Source organism: Nothoprocta perdicaria, unplaced genomic scaffold, assembly GCF_003342845.1.
Source record: "Nothoprocta perdicaria isolate Ctin4 unplaced genomic scaffold, notPer1 scaffold_187, whole genome shotgun sequence".
NCBI lineage: Eukaryota > Metazoa > Chordata > Aves > Tinamiformes > Tinamidae > Nothoprocta > Nothoprocta perdicaria.
In genome coordinates, this window is record NW_020455060.1 from 1,269,860 (window position 1) to 1,275,035 (window position 5,176).

General features: G+C 49.2%; 2 long non-coding RNA genes across 2 annotated transcripts; both read left to right on the forward strand.

Annotated features, from left to right (window-relative positions):
• The first annotated feature begins 1,749 nt into the window (after positions 1–1,749).
• Positions 1,750–2,356, forward strand: LOC112945346. The gene is made up of 2 exons (XR_003248991.1): positions 1,750–1,915; positions 2,191–2,356. It is a non-coding gene; the product is annotated as an uncharacterized LOC112945346 (long non-coding RNA).
• A 1,118-nt stretch (positions 2,357–3,474) lies between these two features.
• Positions 3,475–3,862, forward strand: LOC112945347. Its single transcript, XR_003248992.1, has 2 exons — positions 3,475–3,577; positions 3,773–3,862. It is a non-coding gene; the product is annotated as an uncharacterized LOC112945347 (long non-coding RNA).
• The last annotated feature ends 1,314 nt before the right edge of the window (positions 3,863–5,176 follow it).

Here is a 5,176-nt window from a genome sequence, read left to right on the forward strand (position 1 = left end):
GGCGGCAGGTTGATGCTTTGGCTGTGACAGTGCAGAGGGGAATCGGATTGAGCAGGAGCAGGGGCTGCTTTTGGTGGGGAAATCGGATTGAGCAGGGGCTCCTTTTGGTGGGGAAATCGGATTGAGCAGGGGCTCCTTTTGGTGGGGAAATCGGATTGAGCAGGAGCTCCTCTCAGGCTAGGGGCAGGTCTGGGAGACGAGGGCATTTTAGGTGACCCCACGAGTGGTTAATCCTCTCCAGTGACACCTGGGTATTGCCCAGGTGTGAGGAATATCTCCTGGAATAGCCCTGTGACCGTGTCTGAACCGAGCAGACTAATTGCAGATTTCCTAATCAAGCCGTTGAAAAGAAAACGGAGAGTTTGGGCGTCCTCCAGCCTCTACCTCTCCTTAACCTCGCCGTCTGGCCTTCGGGCCCAGGAGAAAATGCGGTAGGAGAGATTAGCTGCTCCTTGCACTCTTACGGCTCCTTTTCCGAGGAAAGACTCCCTTGCCAAGGCTAATAGTGAATCCTAGTGCAACCTCAGGACAAGTAAGTGTTATCATTGTTATACTGGTAAGGAAAAAATGAAGTTATTTATTTATTAGTAGTGTTTTTTTAGAGCTTAAGGGATTTGCCAAAGTCACCTGGGTAAAACTGGGAACACTCCCTGACCGATCAGGAACAGACTGAGACTGGAAACCAGTTGCCTTGATGCCTTACTCTAACCACTAGACGACCCACCCTGTATGAGCAAACGGAATAAAATTTGAAAGAAAACAAAAATCCGACTTGAAAAATGTGTTCCGCATAGAACCAGAATGTTCAGCAGAGAAAAAAGGATGCAGTCCAAAGTTTTACTTCCAGGCAAACATTTCAAAATGGACTTATAATGTACCCTTTCATTTAGATTTTATATGAAGGTTTTACTTGAACTTGTAATGAAGATGGAAAAATCCAAGGTTACCATGGCTACTGGCACTTTGCCTAATGCACTCAAATCTTTTTCCCCTAATAAAATAGATTTCAGAAACCCCCCTACAAAAAGGGAAGAGTTAAAGACCCTATAAACAAATGTAGGATGAAGAACATTATTCCATGTAAAGCAGGTACTGAACATCATGGCGTGGTAATTATGTTTGCTTTTCTCCCTTCCATCCCCSCTTCTTTGCTAATTAGGCCCCCAAGACCCCAAGTCCTGCCCTGGATGGTTCTRCTAATGACCAGGAAAATGCCAGATGTAAGAAAACGGGGCCATGGAGAGTGAAGCGCCTGGTGTTCATGCTGGGATGTTCTCCCGTTGGCCGGAGATGGATCCACCTTGTCCTGCCCCAYGAAGCTGGTGAGTTCGGGTCCCTGTGGTGCTGGACCAGCCTGACCCTGTGTCTTGGGCCAGCTCTCTGGGTCACTCTGTGTCTGCACAGGTAGCCCCAGGTTGCTGCTGGCTTAAAGTAAGGGTAGCTTGGTGACCCTGGTGCCTTGCAGCAGTCACTGCTGATGTTGGCACTGCCTGTTTGGTCTAGATCTAGGACTCGGCTTGAGATCTTGTTGGTTCAACCTGTCTGCTTTTATGGCCTTGAGAACCCGGGCGGCTTGGAGATGAGCTGGCCCAAGCCCTGGTGTCCACCATGGACATGGCAAGGGTGACCGAGGACTCTGTGGCCACCATGTCCTGCYTGCCTGCAGCAATCCAGCTGTGCCCAGAGGCTTGGGTCCTCCAAGGCGCTTCTCCAGCTGCTCTCCTGCAGAGCAAGGTCCTTCGTGTGGCTCCCTTGTCCTTCAACGGGAGCCTTTGGTGGCCCAGTCTTGGTCATGTGAAAGAGTCTGGACTCCTGGATCTTCTTGCTGCAGCAGGCTGAAGTWTCGGGAGCAGACGGACAGAGTGCGTGCACCTAAAAATCACTAGAGCTGGTGCAAAGAGGTCAGGAGATAAAGGTGGGTTGGAGGTGGCACAGGGATGGTGGTGAGATGAGTGCTGGGGATGCTGCGGGGTTGTCCCGGCTCTGCGGGATGAGGAGGGAGCTGCCGACGCTCTTGCTGTCTTGGGCTTTCCAGGGCATCCTTTTAATGTGACGGCTCCTTAGCTTTGAAAAGTGGTGGCTCTCCGCCAGKCTGCTTCATTTGAAACATGTGTTTCTGATTTGAGAATGTCCAGATCTCAGAATCTTTAATCTTCTCACACCTAGGGATTCTTTGTTTTGTTTTTGTAGAAGGCTGAACCACGTGCACAGGATAATGGTTAAAAAGCAACAYGGACTCTTAAAAAAGAAAGAGAAACCAGTAAAAAATCAAGACTTGTGCTGGCAATCTTCTTTTATCAAAGCAAGATGCAGCATCAAGCTTTGCACGGTCCAGCAAACCAACCTTTCTTTTTTTTTTTTTTTTTCTGGAGCTGGTCTCCCCAAATTACTGATGAGACTCCCTGAATTTGCTGCTGGGAGAGGTTGCAACTGATCCATCCTAGAAAGAAAAGATTGTTCCTGAGGCTGAACCAGGTTGTGCCCCTCCGTTTTCCACCCCATTGCAGTTCAGCAGTGAAGTGGGACGCGCTGGGCTCATCTCTCCAGCATCCAGCGGGACAGGGGACCTTTCCTCCCAGCTTGGGGCTCCCAAGGTCACTTGAGCTTCTGGAGCGGACAGGACGTCGGGCAGTTGGTGGAAGCCCCTTGTTGGAAGGGACAGGAAGGGCTCGGAAATGAATCCCCGGGAAGGCTCCGAAGGAGGTTCCTGCCCTCGCGCACGGATGCGGAGCAGGAGGAGCATCCCCAGGACATTGAGCATTAGCAGCCTGTGATGGAAATCAGGACTGACAGATTTAAAACGTGCAAGAGGAAAAACTTCTTTTATAGCAACCTACAATTAACGTTTGGCTCCGAGGGGCTATATAGACAAACAGGCCAATGTTTAACCAGAGACACTTGCCGCAGAAAGATGKTTTTTTCAGGCGTACGGCTTATTTAAGATATAAACAAGTGATTAAACTTTGAGCTTTGCAGGAGCACTCGTGTTTGCCGGGCTGCTCTGGGAGCGCTCCCGCCGGCTCCGGTGGGAGCCCTTCCCTCCTGCGGTGTCTTGCTCATTTACCTGCTGCTCCATGAGCTCCTGCAGCATCTGGTGCAAAGAACCATGGCAGAACAGGGGTCAGCTCTGCTAGATGGTGTCGACAGCCTTTTTCTGTCCATTCCAGCATCCAGAAATGTTCCCTGTAGCTCCAGGCTGGCAAACGGCACCAACCGTGGACCACCGATGGTCAGGAGAGATGACGCAAAGAGAGGATGAGCAGGAGGCACCACGGTATCAGGCCCCGTTAGAGTGAGTCAAGACCTCCCAAAGCATCTCCTGGGGACACAGTGCCATYGGGGATGGTGTGGGAGCAGACAACCCTGTCCCCATTCTGATGCAGGTGCAGGTGGAAGCTGCTGCCTGCCCTTGGCTGATCCTTCTCCGCATGAGTAGGAGGGGAACGCGTCTCCCTCCTCCTCCTCCTCCTCATTTCAGCCGTGATCTCTTTGGAGCAGTCGGGCTTTGAAACGGCTCCGTGTTCGCCAAGAGTTAAGGGGACTGTGCGGCTTTGAAGATGAGAACCAGATGATAAAGGTTAGAGGAGGGATCGCGTTACCATCGTGCAGCCCATGAACGCAAGCTAATTAAGATGCAGCCCTTTCCCCCAGAAAATGCAAAGGGAAAAAAGGCAAAAAAACCTAATTCCCCACACCCTGAAAGAAGCTGAGTGAGCAGCAAAGAGCTGCACCTATAGAATAACTCAGCTTTGCTCATTCGTTTTGCCTGAAGCTGGAGAACGTGCGTGGACCGAGGTGCCCGTGTCCGTGCACGAGGCTGCTCCATGGATCGCTGCCCGGCCRTGCAGTGGGAACGGGGACATGGATCCTCTCGTAAGCTGGACCTGCTTCTCCCTTGTATTGTTCCAAGGTAAAACGGCAGAACACAGAAGTTAAAGCCAATCCAGTGGTTTTCAGTAATGTTATCAGCTTCCTGAATCAGGAGCATAGAGCACCAGATGAAGGACTTAGGAACAACCTAAACCAGCGTCATTGCAATTTAAGAAGAGAGCACTTAAGTGTGTGTTTAAAGTTAGGCATGCCTATTCCTATTTAGCAGACACACACATACCTGCTGGGCTCCGGTTTCACTAGCAGAGACGTGGAGCGTGTGCTTAAAAATTTTGCTGACCTGGTGCCTGGCGTTTTCTTGGCAAAAAGGGCCTAAATGCCAGTTATTTCTGTGACTTTAATGCCACCTATCCTTAACCACTTCCAAAGGAGCAAGGCTGGTTATTATCTAATGACTTATCAATATGCTGTAATATCTCTCCAAAAAGCAGCTGGGTGCAGCTGTATGCCTGATATTAAACTTTTTTTTCCTGATGTTCTTTTAAACTCTATTTTTTTCCTCTTCTGTGGTTCATTAGCATCTTCCCTTTGCTTCCTTGCCTTTTTTTTTTCCCCCTGCTTTCTTCTGGAACCTAGAAGTATTTCACTGGGGCTTGCCAAATGATTTCTATCTCGGTGAAAAAGAACTTGCTATTTCCTGAAAGCCTACCACTGTTTTTTCTCTCTTTCTCTCTCTTTCTCCTTTTAATACATTTTGAGCATTGAAACAAATCCAGGTAACCTGATAAGACGCTAATGAAAACAAATGAATTCTGTTTTGCAAAGGTGCATTGAGGGAAGCGGTAGCGGCATTTGGAAGAGAGGGAATTGTCTCCGCTGAAAAGAGATTTCAAAGGACATCTGGCTTCAGAATSCACCAGTGCCAAAGTTTGTGGGGAGGCGGCAAGAGAGAAGGCTCGGTAGTTTTCCACTTGTGYTTTTTTTTTTCTTTTTTTGTTATTTAAGCATTGTTTGCAAGAAAGCGTGGGGATGGCACTGGCTGAGCGGGGCGGTTTGTCCCGGGCTCCCGCAGGACGGAGGCCCTTGGGTGCTTCRCAAAGGCACCGTGGCTCCATATCCTGGAGATTTCGTTATTTATGGGCTGCTTTGGTGCGATTTTGTTTGCCAAAAACACCGCTACTTTATGAACTGCACTGGTGCACGTTGCACCCCCCATCTCCCCCCAAAAAAGGCTTCATTTCACCAGCTGATCTATTATGAGCCTGATTTTCAGTTGCGTTTTAGCTTTCGACACAGGGCGAGTTTAGCTTTTAAGAAGTTTATTTCTTTATCGTGCATTCATTTC